Source organism: Cryptomeria japonica, chromosome 10 (genome assembly GCF_030272615.1).
Source record: "Cryptomeria japonica chromosome 10, Sugi_1.0, whole genome shotgun sequence".
NCBI lineage: Eukaryota > Viridiplantae > Streptophyta > Pinopsida > Cupressales > Cupressaceae > Cryptomeria > Cryptomeria japonica.
The window spans coordinates 832,166,349-832,183,134 of NC_081414.1; positions in this window are offsets into that span (position 1 = coordinate 832,166,349).

The window sequence follows — 16,786 nt, forward strand, 5'->3', positions numbered from 1 at the left end:
TTGCATCAACCAAAAATATTTCCTTTTTGTTTTGCTTTTTGTTTGCAGATTCAATATTTATTTTTGTGTGTCACAAATTTGGCTCACCGGAACACATGGAGTTGGATTTTACTTGAAGACTTGATTATCTTTCTTATTTCCAAACCATGGAGCATTTGGATCATTTTTTGGCAAGTTGTCACTACTGGTTTCCGAGATAGTTTCCTATTATCGGTTGTCTGGACCTATTTGCACTAATGATATACTAGATCCCTTTCGTAGCTTGCAGAGCCCTACACATTGATTCTGATGTTCCCTGACATGTGGTCAACCTTTTACTATGATCTACTCTTCATCCTTTGGATTTTTCGAATGAGTCTCTTGGTCAAGGTCGACCTTGTTGGTTTTGCACGTTAGGTCTTGTTCTTTAGGTTTTGATCCCTTCTTGGCCTAACTAGGTTCCCTTGGATCATATAAATCATTATGATAGAGCATTAGTGTGTAGAAAGAAGAAGTTAGAATAAGAATAGTAGATATATCTTGAGATTTGAGGTCTCGGTTATGACCTATTATGTACTTTGAGCATGTTTTAGCAAGCCTATGAGCTAGTTTCTCTAACTTGGTTGTTGTTGGTATTATTGGCAATAGGTTGTCATTGATGTCAACTAGTTTGGCATGGTCACCGGTGAGTAAGTAGTGGTGACCGATATGGAAGAAGTAAGACATGATAAAGTCAATCCATATGTGTGTAAGCAGACAAGCAAACAAAAAGTTATGTTACCGATACACATGAAATGCATCATCTAACAGTAAAGAAGGATCACTGGTAAGGCAAACCAAGAAAGAAAAATAAGAACCAAAGGATGTGAACCGATATACATAAAGAATATTAATCCTACCGATAAATGGACTTAGACCACCGGTGAAGGTAGGTTATACTGGTAAGGTGAGTTGAATCGATAGTCAATATTGGTCAGTGAAGGATGTCAAACTGACATAGCAAACCCAACATAGGTGGATGTCAACAAGGATGATAGGTGGAAGTTGGGTGTGTTAGGTCCCAGAGACAACTGAGAGGGGGGTGAATCAGTTGTCAAATAAATTCAAACCAAAACAACTTAACCAACTTAATGCTTAATATCGGTAAACCAGTTCAATATGCCGGTAGACAGTTTTAACATTTAATTGCTATATCGATAGGGATTAGTGCATGAAACATAAAGACAAAGTCATCCACAACACATAAACACCAATATTTATACGTGGAAACCCTATAAGGGGAAAAACCATGGTGAGAAACCTTACCCACAATCAGATGATACTACTACAGATAGTAAGTGTACATAAATGGGGTCTGCACATGCAGAAAAGCCAAGAGCCTAGAGCTCACTGCTCAATCACAAAATGGGAGTCACACTAACTACAATTGGATGGTTAAATCCAATAAGAATGTACTGCTCAAAATAGCATCTTCATATGCTAGATTCAGTACCAATGTAGTTCTAACTGTCTTCACAAAAACCCTCCTTCAGTCTTCAAATGATGACTGCATGTATAGCTCTACTTATTCTCGCATATACCTTTACACAATCCTTTTTTGCATTCCACACTTGATCTTACAAATAAGATCTTACATTTATACCATAACCTAACACCAATTTTAGTAGGTCAGCTCTACAAGATATTACAATAAAAAAATTTTACAAACAATACAATATCCGATGCAATAATCAATTCAACATGTCGGCTTAATTTATTTACAACAATAATTAATCATCTCCATAGCATGTCGTGCTGATCTGGAAAAGATAAATCTGTCGGTGCATAACCTAGACCTATTTGCCGGTAACAACAAATATACAAATATGAATATACCAATAACCAATTCTCCAAGATAAGATGTCCAAATGATGTCTTTGACATTACCAAGTGTTTTCCATGCTATTCCAAGTGCCGGTGATCATTATATCTTGCTAGTGTACCAAATACCAGTGACTGTGCATGAGTCACTTTGCTTGCCGGTGAATGTTGCAAATTCTCCAAAGTGCCAGAGTTGATAAGTGTTTAGTAGGTGTTGACATCAATGACAAAACCATACCAAAATACCAACAATCTCCCCCTTTGGCATTGATGGCAACACAAGATGGAAAAACCATCAAAGTGCCAAAACAGAAATGCCAAATACCAAAAACCAACAATCTCCAAAAAGAGATCATAACTAGAAATCAAAATACAGATACAAAGAGTAATAATCTCTCCCCCTGGGAGCAACATGTGTTTACCTTGTGTTTTTCCTAATCTCTCCCCCTTTGAAATCAAATTCCAAAGTTCTTACCAAGCCAAGTTCATATACAAAATACCAATCAATTTAGTATACCAACTACTCCCCCTGAGAAGTAGCTTCCCATCAGAGCCGAAGTAAAAGATTTCTCTATTAATTTTGTCGGTTGATGACAAACATCAACTTCCTAAGTCTCTACTGGTGGGGGTATGACCCCAAGTTGATCTCTAAGATATTCAAAAGTCTCCTTAGGCAGAGGTTTAGTAAAGATATCCGCAATTTGCTCTTTAGTATTCACATAAACCAGTTTTATTTCCTTTGCTTCAACATTTTCCCTTAGAAAATTCAGTTTGATAGAAACATGTTTGGTTTTAGAATGTAATACCAGATTCTTAGATATATCAATTGCTGTAGTGTTATCACAATAGATAGTAATAGGTTCCTTGCATTTTACCTTTATGTCTTTTAACATTTGCTTAAGCCATAGTACCTGTGTACAATTAGTTGCTGCTCCAACATATTCTGATTCTGTTGTTGATAAAGGTGATTTTCTCTAGGATTACTTTGAAATCTTGAAACAATACATACTACATTCATAATATTAGGTCTGGTTTGTGTTAAATATAGTAAACCTCCTATCATATATTTGTATCTAGTTGGATTAATAGGTGTAGATTCATCCCTTAGTGATAATTTTTCATTTGTGGTCATAGGTGTGCTTACCGATTTAGAGTTCTCCATCCCAAATTTCTTTAGTAACTCTTTTAAGTACTTGGATTGACTCAAGAATATACCTTTATCAGTCTGTGAAATCTACAATCCTAAAAAGAATTTTATTTCTCCAATCATAGACATTTCGAATTCTTGTTGCATTTTAATAGAAAATTCTTTACATAATCCATCTTCTCCTCCAAAGATTATATCATCAACAAATACTTCTATAACCAGGATGTCATCATTAGTCACTTTATAGTATAAATTGATGTCTACATTACCTTTAGAAAAACCAATCTTCAAAAGATACTTATCTAATCTTGCATACCAAGCTCTTGGAGCTTGCTTCAATCCATACAAAGCTTTTCTTAACCTGCAAACCATATCTTTGTTATTTGTCAAAGAAAATCCATCAGGCTGTTCAATGTAAACTTCTTCTTCAAGATCTCCATTCAAAAATGCACATTTAATATCCATTTGATATACTTTGTAGTTCTTATGTGCTGCAAAATCCAAAAATAATTTGAATGCCTCAATTCTAGCTACTGGTGCAAAGGTTTCTTTGTAATCAATTCCTTCTTTCTAAGAATATCCCTTACACACTAGTCTTGCTTTATTTCTGATAACCTTACCATCTTCATTAAGTTTGTTTCTGAATACCCATTTGGTTCCAATTACATTTTTATCTTTAGGCTGGGGAACTAATGTCCAAGTGTTATTTTTCTCAATTTGTTCTAATTCTTCTTCCATAGCTTTAATCCAAAATTTATCTTCACATGCCTCATTAACTGATGATGGTTCAATTTGAGAAATAAGTCATACCTCTTCATTTGCCAATCTTCCTCTTGTCATAACTCCTTTAAACTTGTTTCCAATTATCTTATCTTCAAGATGATTCAATCTTACATACCGGGGTGTATTTGTTTGTTGTTGTTCCTCTGTTACTGTGGATTCCTCAGATGATACGGGGGTAACTGGATCTTCATTCTATACCGGTGGATTCAGTGTAGGTTCATTTGTCAAAATTTCTATTGCCAGTTCAGAGTCTATATACCTTCAAGTTCCTCTGAATTGTTCATCAATCTTTACATTTGTACTTTCAACAATTTTCTGCAATCTTTTGTTAAAACATCTATATGTCTTGCTTTTAGATGAATAACCAAGAAATATTCCTTCATCACTTCTAGGATCAAATTTGCTAATATACTCATCTCTTCTGATATAACATTTACTTTCAAAAATTTTGAAATATTTAAGAGTAGGAGTAATACCAAACCATTGTTCATGAGGGGTCTTACCAGTTTCACTTGTGATGTGAACTTTGTTGAATGTATAGACCGCTGTACTGACTGCCTCTCTCCAATATACATGTGGTAGGTTTGTTTCTGATAAAATACTTCTTGTTGCATCCAAGATAGTTCTATTATTCCTTTCAACAACTCCATTCTGCTGTGGTGTCTGGGGTACTGATAGTTGTCTTTTGATTCCATTTACTTCACAAAATGTATTATATTCCTTAGATGTAAATTCTCCTCCTTGATCTGATCTTAGTCATTTGATTTTCTTACCGGTTTCATTTTTTGCCATTGCGTTGAACAGTTTGAACTTTCCCAGTGCTTCTGATTTTTCTCTAAGAAAAGTAACCCAACACATTCTAGAATAGTCATCAATGATTAGCATGAAATATCTATCACCTTGTAAGATTTTAGTTCTAGCTGGACCACATAAATCAATGTGAATTAAATCAAAAGTATTATTGGATTTTTCTGGAATACTTTTGAAACTAGCTCTAAGTTGTTTTCCAAATTGACATTCCTTACATACTGTATTGTGAGGTTTGACAATTTTAGGTAAATCTCTAACTGCCTTAATAGTACTGATCTTCACCATGCAATCAAATTTTACATGACAGAGTCTCTTATGCCATAACCAACTTTCATCAATATGTGCAATTAAGCATGTCTTTTCACTATTATTTAAATGAAAGATATTACCTCTAGTCTAATTACAGGTTGCAATTTCTAAACCAATTCTATTCATGATTCTACATTTTCCATTTTTGAGTTGTAACTTAAATCCTTTCTCAACTAATTGACCAACACTCAAAAGATTATGCTTTAATCCTTCAACATAGTAAACATTGTCAGTGTTATGCTTACCATCAAGAGATATTGTACCCTTACCTTTGATCAAACAAGCTTTGTCATCTCCAAATCTCACTAAGCCTCCATTGTATTCTTGAAAGTCCAAGAATTTACCTTTGTCTCCTGTCATATGATGTGAGCATCCCGAATCAATGATCCATTCATCCTTTACTTCAACTTTAGCTGCCAAGGCCTGTACTACTGGTTGAGTAGTAGGTGCTGGTCGATCTTCTGTTATAGCAACAAAAACCCATCCATTGTTTGTTGGATCCTCATCAAAATCACTAGTCACACCTTCATCAACAATGTAACAAGATTTGTCCTTATTCTTCTTGAATCTGTATCTCTGATATTCAGGTTTAGGCTTGTATGTTCTTCTTCCTTCTTCTCTTAGTCTAGAATGTCTATGAGGGCATCTTGAAGCCATATGACCAATCTTATTGTAGTTAAAACATTTAAAGGGTGCTTCACCTTCATACTTACTTCCAACTGGACCTTTATGCATTTTTTTTGCAAATAGTGCTTCAAGTTCTTCATTCTCTTTCCTACTTTCTTCAAGTTCTCTTGCATAAAAGGCTTTCCAATCAGATTTGTCAAATGATGGAGCAGATGATGTTGATGCTTTGAAGGCCAAATTTGTCTTTATAGTAGCAACAAGACCAAATTCTTCCATTTCAAAAGCAGAAAGTTTCCCAATCAATGTATCCCTAGTTATTGATGTATTAAGCATCGTTCTTAACTCATTTATAGTAGCGACTTTTATTTTATATGCCGGTGGCAATCCTCTTAAGAATTTTGAAACAATTTCATCCTCACTTAAGGTTCCTCCACAACATTTAATACCCAAAACAATCTCATTTACTCTTTCCATAAAAGAAGAAATCCTTTCATCTTCTTCCATTTTCAGATGTTCATACCTGACCCAAAAGCTTTCAATTTTTGCAATTTTGACTATGGAATCTCCTTCATTCATTGTTTCCAAATGATCCCAAATAGCTTTAGCAGTAGACCTATCTAATAGTCCCATGATTTGTTGATCTGATAATGCGCTCAATAGTGCTTCTCTTGATTTGCAATCATTTTCTTCATCTTTTCCCAAGGTAGGTGGATTAGGCTGACCAGGAGTAGGAGTAGTAAAACCATTCTTTGCAACATCCCAGATATCCTTTCCAATGCAATTTAGATGTGTCTCCATTTTGATCTTCCATATGCCAAAGTTGGTTCCATCAAGTTTAGGATTGTCCTTCCTGAAATAGTTTGTAGACATTGGATCTCCTCAAGCTGTTAAACTTCTGCAAAAGAGGACTAGGCTCTGATACCAATTGTTAGGTCTCGGAGACAACTAAGAGGGGGGGGGGGGGTGAATCAATTGTCAAATAAATTCAAACCAAAACAACTTAACCAGCTTAATGCTTAATACCGATAAACCAATTTAATATGTTGGTAGATAGTTTTAACAGTTAATTGCTATACCGGTAAGGATTAGTGCATGAAACATAAAGACAAAGTCATCCACAACACATAACACCAATATTTGTATGTGGAAACCCTGTAAGGGAAAAAACCACTGTGGGAAACCTTACCCACAATTAGATGATACTACTACAGATAGTAAGTGTACATAAATGGGGTCTGCACATGCAGAAAGGCCAAGCGCCTAGAGCTCATTGCTTAATCACAAAATGGGAGTCACACTGACTACAATTGGATGGTTAAATCCAATAAGAATGTACTGCTCAAAATAACATCTTCATATGGTGGATTCAGTACTGGTGTAGTTCTGATTGTCTTCACAGAAACCCTCCTTCAATCTTCAAATGATGTTTGCATGTATAGCTCTACTTATTCTTGCATATACCTTTACACAATCCTTTTTCGCATTCCACACTTGATCTTACAAATAAGATCTTACATTTATACCATAAACTAACACCAATTTTAGTAGGTCGGCTCTACAAGATATTACAATAAAAACATTTTACAAACAATACAATATCTGATGCAATAATTGATTCAACATGTTGGCTTCATGTATTTACAATAATAATTAATCATCTCCATAGCATGTTGTGCTGATCTGGAAAAGATAAACCCACCGACGCATAACCTGGACCTACCTGCCAGTAACAACAAATATGCAAATATGAATATACCAATAACCAATTCTCCAAGATAAGATGTTCAAATGATGTCTTCGACATTACCAAGTGTTTTACATGCTATTCCAAGTGTCGGTGATCATTATATCTTGCTGGTGTACCAGATATCGATGACTGTGCATGAGTCACTTTGCTTGCCGGTGAATGTTGCAAATTCTCCAAAGTGCTAGAGTTGATAAGTGTTTAGTAGGTGTTGACATCAATGACAAAACCATACCAAAACACCAACAGGGTGGTGATCATGCAGAGGTCGGTGAAGTATGTTGGTATTTTGGATATGTTGATATGGTTTTGTCATTGATGTCAATACTTATCACACTTATCAATACCTATCAGCACTTGGAGAATTGGTTATGTTCACCGACAAGAAAGTGACTTATGCATAGTCACCGGTATTTGGCTCACTGGTAGGATATATTGTTCACCGACACTTGGAAAGACCTGAAGACTACTTGGTTATGTTGAAGACATCGTTCAGACACATTGTCTTGGTGATTTGTTCATTGGATTATTCGAGTTTGTATATTTGCTGTTATCGGCAAATAGGTCCAGGATTTATACCGGCAGGCTTATCTATTCTAGATCAGCATAGCACATCAAGAAGATGTTTTTGTTGTTATTGTAAATGCATTGAGCCGACATCATGCATCGGATATTGTTTTATTTGTAATTAATTTTATTGTAATTTCTTTTAGTGAGCCGGCCTACTTAATTGGTCTTAGGTTATGGTATAAATGCAATATCTCATTTGTGAGATCAATATGCAATTGAGGAAAGGATAGTAATTCGGTATATGCAAAAATACGCACAGCATACACGTAGACATCATTCAAGATCAAATCGCATATTGATCTCACCAATGAGATCTTACATTTATACCATAACCTAAGACCAATTAAGTAGGTTGGCCCACTAAAACATATTACAATAAAATTAATTACAAATAAAACAATATCCAATGCATGATGTCGACTCAATGCATTTACAATAACAACAAAAACATCTTCTTGACATGCCATGCTGATCTGGAATAGATAAGCCTGTTGGTGTAAATCCTAGACCTATTTGCCGGTAACAACAAATATGCAAACTTGAATAATCCAATGAACAAATCATCAAGAAAAAGTGTTTGAACGATGTCTTCGACATAACCAAGTAGTCTTCAGGTATTTCCAAGTGCTAGTGAACAATATATCCTATCGGTGAACCAAATACAGGTGACTGTGCATAAGTCACTTGCTTGCCGATGAACATAACCAATTCTCTAAGTGCTAATAGGTATTGATAAGTGTGATAAGTGTTGACATCAATGACAAAACCATATCAACATATCCAAAATACCAACAATCTCCCCCTTTGGTATTGATGGCAACACAAGATGGAAAAACCATCAAAGTGCCAAAACAGAAATGCCAAAAACCAAAAATAACCAGAAATCAAAATATTTCTCTCCAAAGTAACAATCTCTCCCCAAGGGATAATATGTGTTCTCCATGTGTTTTTCCATATCAATCTCTCCCCCTTTGACATCAAATGCCAAAGCAATACAAAAACCAGATTCAAATATAAAATACCAACTCAACTCATTACAAAATACCAACTACTCCCCCTGAGAAGTAGCTCTCCTCATCAAAGCCGGAATAAAAGATTTCTCTATTAATTCTGTCAGTTGATGACAAACATCAACTGTCTAAGTCTCTATCAGTGGGGGTATGACCCCAAGCTGATCTTTGAGATATTCAAAATTTTCCTTAGGAAAAGGTTTAGTAAAGATATCTGTAATCTGCTCTTTAGTATTCACATAAACCAATTTCACTTCTTTTGCTTCAACATTCTCTTTCAGAAAATTCAGTTTGATAGAAACATGTTTAGTTTCAGAATGTAATACCGGATTCTTGGATATATCAATTGTTGTTTTATTGTCACAATAGATAGTTATAGGCTCCTTGCATTTTACCTTTATTTCCTTCAACATTTGCTTAAGCCATAGTACATGTGTGCAATTTGTTGCTGCTGCAACATATTCTGATGATGTGCAACTTTGTTTCTTACTCAACCAAGAAATTAATCTGCTACCAAGAAAAAATGATCCAACGATGGTTCTTTTTTTGTCATCTACATCTCCTACCCAATTTGCATCTGTGTATGCACATAGTTCAAATTTTTTATCTCTAGGATACCATAAGCCAAGATTTGTAGTGCCTTGTAAGTACCGGGAAATCCTTTTTACTGCTGATTCATGATTTTCTTTAGGATTACTCTGAAATCTTGAAACAATACATATTGCATTCATAATATCAGGTCTTGTTTGTGTCAAATACAGTAAACCTCCTATCATAGACTTGTACCTAGTCGGATTAACAGGTATTGATTCATTCCTTAGTGATAATTTATCAGTTGTAGTCATGGGTGTGCTTATCGGTTTAGAGTTTTCCATGCCAAATTTCTTTAGTAACTCCTTCAAGTACTTAGATTAACTTAAGAATATACCTTTATCAGTCTATGAAATCTGCAATCCTAAAAATAATTTTATCTCTCCAATCATAGACATTTCAAATTCTTGTTGCATTTTATTAGAAAAGTCTTTACACATTCCATCTTCTCCAAAGATTATATCATCAATAAAAACTTATATAACCAAAATGTCATCATTAGTCACTTTGTAGTATAAATTGTTGTTAACATTACCTTTAGAAAAACCAATCTTAAAAGGATACTTATCCAATCTAGCATAACACGCTCTTGGATCTTGCTTCAATCCATACAAAGCTTTCCTTAACCTGCAAACCATATCCTTGTTGTCTGTCAAAGAAAATCGATCAGGTTTTTTAATATAGACTTCTTCTTCAAGATCTCCATTCAGAAATGCACATTTAGTATCCATCTAATACACTTTGTAGTTCTTGTGTGTTGCAAAAGCCAAGAATAATCTGACTACCTCAATTCTAGCTACCAGTGCAAAGGTTTCATTATAATGAATTCCTTCTTTCTGTGAATATCCCTTACACACTAGTCTTTCTTTATTTCTGATTACTTTACCATCTTCAATAAGTTTGTTTCTGAATACCCATTTTGTTCCAATTACATTTTTGTTTTTAGGTCAGGGAACTAATGTCCATGTGTTATTCTTTTCAATTTGTTATAATTCTTCTTCCATTGCTTTAATCCAATGTTTATCTTCACATGCCTCATTAACTGATGCTGGTTCAATTTGAGAAATAAGACATACTTCTTCATTTGTCATTCTTCCTCTAGTCATAACTCCTTGATACTTGTTCCGAATTATCTGATCTTCAGAGTGGTTCAATCTTACATATTGGGGTGTCTTTGTTTGTTGTTGTTCCTCAGTTACTATGGAATTTTCAGATGATGCCGGTGTAACTGGATCTTCATTCTGTACTGGTGTATTCATTGTAGGTTCATTTGTCAGTATCTCTATTGCCGGTTCAGAGTCTATGTACCTTGAAGTTCCTTTGAATTGTTCATCAATCTTCACATTTGTACTCAACAATTTTTTGCAATCTCTTGTCAAAACATCTATATGCCTTGCTCTTAGATGAATAACCAAGCAATATTCCTTCATCACTTCTAGGATCAAATTTACCAATGTACTCATCTCTTCTAATATTGCATTTACTTCCAAATATTCTGAAATAAAGAGTAGGAGTAATACCAAACCATAGTTCATGAGGGGTCTTACCGGTTTCACCTTTGATGTGAAATTTGTTGAATGTGTAGACCGATGTACTTACTGCTTCTTTGCAATATACATGAGGTAGATTTGCTTCTGATAACATACTTCTAGCTGCATCTAAGATGGTTCTATTTTTCCTCTCTACAACTCCTTTATGCTGGGGTGTCCATGGTGCTGATAGCTATCTTCTGATCCCATTCACTTCACAGAATGTATTAAATTCCTTAGATGTGAATTCACCTCCTTGATATGATCTCAGACATTTTATTTTCTTACCGGTTTCATTCTCTACCATCACCTTGAATAGTTTGAATTTCCCAACACATTCTAGAATAGTCATCAATGATTAGCATAAAATATCTATCTCCTTGTAAGCTTCTAGTTCTTGCTGGACCACATAAATCAGTATGAATTAAATCAAGAGCATAATTGGTTTTCTCTGGAATACTCTTAAAAGATGCTAAAAGATGCTCTAACTTGCTTTCCAAATTGACATTTCTTACATACTGAATTGTGAGGTTTGACAATCTTAGGTAAATCTCTTACTGCCTTAGTTGTACTGATTTTTACAATGCAATCAAAGTTTATATGACAGAGTCTCTTATGCCATAACCAACTTTCATCAATATGTGCAATCAAGCATGTATTTTCACTACTATTCAAATGAAAGATATTACCTTTAGGCTAATTACTGGTTGCAATTTTCAAACCAGTTCTATTCATGATTTTGCATTTACCATTCATGAATTGTAATCAAAATCCCTTCTCAACCAACTGACCAACACTCAAAAGATTGTGCTTCAATCCTTCAACATAGTAAACATTATTAGTATTGTGCTTATCATCTAAAGATATAATTCCTTTTCCTTTGATCAAACAGGATTTGTCATCTCCAAATCTTACTAGACCTCCATTGTATTCCTAAAAGGTTAAGAATTTATTTTTATCACCAGTCATATGATGTGAACATCTTGAATCAATGATCCAGTCATCCTTATCTTCAGTTCTAGCTATCAGGTCCTGCTCTACTTGTTGAACAATAGGTGTCGGTTGATCTTCTATGATAGCAACAAAAACCCATCCATTGTCTGTCAGATCCTGAACAGAATCATCAATGACTCCTTCATCAGCAAGGTAACAAGATTTGTCTCTATTCTTCTTAAATTTGTATCTTTGATATTCAGGGTTAGGCTTGTATGTTCTTTTAGCTTCTTCTTTCAATCTTGCATGTCTATCAGGACACCTAGATGCCATATGACCAATCTTATTGTAGTTAAAACATTTACAGGGTGCTTTACCTTCATACTTACTTCCAATAGGACCTTTAGGGATTTTCCTTGCAAATAGTGCTTCAAGTTCTTCATTTTCTTTTCTGATTTCTTCAAGTTCTCTTGCATAGAAGGCTTTCCAATCAGATTTGTCAAATGATAATGATGATGATGCAGATGATGTTGATGCCTTGAAAGCTAAATCTGTCTTTATAGTAGCAACAAGACCAAACTCCTCAATTTCAAAAGCTGAAAGTTTTCCAACCAAGGTATCTCTAGTTACTGATGTATTAGGCATTGTTCTCAATTCATTTATAGCAGTTACTTTCATTTTGTATGCTGATGGCAATGCTCTAAACACTTTAGAAACAATTTCATCTTCACTTAAGGTTCCTCCACAACATTGTATACCCAAAATAATTTCAATTACTCTTTCTATAAAAGCAGAAATTCTTTCATCCTCTTCCATTTTCTGAATTTCATACCTAACCCAAAAGCATTCAAGTTTTACAATTTTGATTGTGGTATCACCTTCATTTAATGTTTCCAATCTGTCCCAAATAGCTTTAGTAGTAGACCTATCTGATAATCCCATGATTTGCTGATATGAAAATCAAATGTCTGAGATTAGATCAAGGAGGTGAATTCACATCTAAGGAATTTAATACATTCTGTGAAGTGAATGGGATCAGAAGACAACTATCAGCACCCCAGACATCCTAGCAGAATGGAGTTGTAGAGAGGAAAAAAAGAACCATCTTAGATGCAGCTAGAAGTATGTTATCAGAAGCAAATCTACCTCATGTATATTGGAGAGAAGCAATAAGTACAACGGTCTACACATTCAACAAAATTCACATCAAAGGTGAAACCGGTAAGACCCCTCATGAACTATGGTTTGGTATTACTCCTACTCTTAAATATTTTAGAATATTTGGAAGTAAATGCTATGTTAGAAGAGATGAGTACATTGGTAAATTTGATCCTAGAAGTGATGAAGGAATATTTCTTGGTTATTCATCTAAGAGCAAGGCATATAGATGTTTTAACAAGAGATTGCAGAAAATTGTTGAGAGTACAAATGTGAAGATTGATGAACAATTTAGAGGAACTTCAAGGTACATAGACTCTGAACCGGTAATAGAGATACTGACAAATGAACCTACAATGAATACACCAGTACAAAATGAAGACCCAGTTATACCAGCATCATCTAAAAATTCCATAGTAACCGAGGAACAAAAACAAACAAAGACACACTGGTATGTAAGATTGAACCACTCTGAAGATCAGATAATTGGGAACAAGTATCAAGGAATTATGACTAGAGGAAGAATGGCAAATGAAGAGGTATGTCTTATTTCTCAAATTCAACCAACATCAATTAATGAGGCATGTGAAGATACACACTTGATTAAAGCAATGGAAGAAGAATTAGAACAAATTGAAAAGAATAACACATGGACATTAGTTCCCCGGCCTAAAAACAAAAATGTAATTGGAACAAAATGGGTATTCAGAAACAAACATAATGAAGATAGTAAAGTAATCATAAATAAAGCAAGACTAGTGTGTAAGGGATATTCACAGAAAGAAGGAATTGATTATAATGAAACCTTTGCACCAATAGCTAGAATTGAGGCAGTCAAATTATTCTTGACTTTTACAGCACACAAGAACTACAAAGTATATCAGATGGATATTAAATGTGCATTTTTGAATGGAGATCTTGAAGAAGAAGTCTATATTAAACAACCTGATGGATTTTCTTTGACAGATGACAAAGATATGGTTTGCAGGTTAAGGAAAGCTTTGTATGGATTGAAGCAAGCTCCAAGAGCTTGGCATGCTACATTGGATAAGTATCTTTTGAAGATTGGTTTTTCTAAAGGTAATGCTAACAACAATTTATACTACAAAGTGACTAATGATGACATTTTGGTTATATAAGTTTTTGTTGATGATATAATCTTTGGAGGAGAAGATGTATTGTGTAAAGACTTTTCTAATGAAATGCAACAAGAATTTGAAATGTCTATGATTGGAGAGATAAAATTCTTTTTAGGATTGCAGATTCAGACTGATAAAGGTATATTCTTAAGTCAACCTAAGTACTTGAAGGAGTTACTAAAGAAATTTGGCATGGAAAACTCTAAACTAGTAAGCACACCCATGACTACAACTGGTAAATTATCACTAAGGGATGAATCAACACCTATAAATTTGACTAGGTACAAGTCTATGATAGGAGGTTTACTGTATTTGACACAAATAAGACGTGATATTATGAATGTAGTATGTATTGTTTCAAGATTTCAGAGTAATCCTAAAGAAAATCATGAATCAGTAGTAAAAAGTATTTTCCGGTACTTACAAGGCACTACAAATCTTGGCTTATTATATCTTAGAGATGAAAACTTTGAACTATTTGCATACACAGATGTAAATTGGGTAGGAGATATAGATGACAAAAAAAGCATCACCAGTGGAGCATTTTTTCTTGGTAGCAGATTAATTTCTTGGTTGAGTAAGAAACAAAGTTGCACATCTTTATCAACAACAGAATCAGAATATGTTGCAGCAGCAACAAATTGCACACAAGTACTATGCCTTAAGAAAATGTTGAAGGACAAAAAGGTAAAATGCAAGCAACCTATAACTATCTATTGTGACAATATAACAATAATTGATATATCCAAGAATCCGGTATTACATTCTAAAACTAAACATGTTTCTATCAAACTGAATTTTCTGCAAGAGAATGTTGAAGCAAAAGAAGTGAAATTGGTTTAGGTGAATACTAAAGAGGAGATTGTAGATATCTTTACTAAACCTTTGCCTAAGGAAACTTTTGAATATCTCAGAGATTAGCTTGGGGTCATACCCCCATCGTTAGAGACTTAGACAATTGATGTTTGTCATCAACTGGCCAAATTAACACTTCTCTGGGGGAGTAGTTGGTATTTTGTAATGAGTTGAGTTGGTATTTTGTATTTGAATTTTGTTTTTGTATTTCTTTGGCATTTGATGTCAAAGGGGGAGAGATTGATATGGAAAAACACATGGAGAACACATATTATCCCTTGAGGAGAGATTATTTCTTTGGAGAGAAATATTTTGATTTCTGGTTATTTTTGGTTTTTGGCATTTCTGTTTTGGCACTTTGATGTTTTTTCCATCTTGTGTTGCCATCAATGCCAAAGGGGGAGATTGTTGGTATTTTGGATATGTTGATATGGTTTTGTCATTGATGTCAACACTTATCACACTTATCAATACCTATCAGCACTTGGAGAATTGGTTATGTTCACCGATAAGAAAGTGACTTATGCACAGTCACTGGTATTTGGTTCACTGATAGGATATATTGTTCACCGGCACTTAGAAAGACCTGAAGACTACTTGGTTATGTCAAAGACATCATTCAGACACTTTGTCTTGGTGATTTGTTCATTGGATTATTCGAGTTTGCATATTTGTTGTTACCGACAAATAGGTCCAAGATTTACATTAGCAAGCTTATCTATTCCAAATCAGCACGACACGTCAAGAAGATGTTTTTGTTGTTATTATAAATGCATTGAGATGACATCATGCATCAAATATTGTTTTATTTGTAATTAATTTTATTGTAATATCTTTTAGTGAGTCGACCTACTTAATTGGTCTTAGGTTATCGTATAAATGTAAGATCTCATTTGTGAGATCAATATGCGATTGAGGAAAGGATAGTAATTTGATATATGCGAAAATAAGTAGACCATATGTAATGCCCCACAAGAAACCGTTAAGGAGAAAACATTACAATCTATGCAACTAAGGGTGAAATAATTTTTTTTTTTTTTAAAGAACAAGTGCTTGAATTAAACCATAGCACATCTAATAACACAGCGGAAGTCTAACTCCTGAATTTCCTAAGGGTTACCAATGAATATTACTTCGTAAATTATATTAACACCATGGGAAAACCTACTGTTCAGCTTTATAGGAAAATTAAACATTTAAGAAAAAACTTCCAAAATGAAAGAATTCAAAGTACAACAAAACAATCATTTAATATATATACAAAAGAATTAAGTAACTTAAATAGCATACATTACAATGTTTCTTTGCTTTACAGTATTCAAAAATACATGTTTTCAAAAAAAATTACATCATGAGTTAAAATGTTACAAAATGAAAGTTACATAAAGTTTCAATTCAAGACCTCAAGTTTTCAACTGAACAATGGTTATGAACAAGAGCTGGTACATGAACCACAAACCAAGAACCTCAGTGAAGTCCTTCCTCGCTTGAAGATACATTCTAGTACATCCAATGGGAAGTGACACTACCACCCGACCATGTGATTCTGAAAAGGAACCACCCTACCGTGCTGGAGATAGTAGATAACCCTCAAGAAAGCAAAATAAGACAAGCACGAAAGGACTACAAGACTCCACACACATCCATGTGACTCAACTCACAAAACACTAGTAACTCTAAGGAGAAAGTGTCATCACATGTCTTATGGTGGATACCATGGTACAGCCTCCATAGGTCCCGTC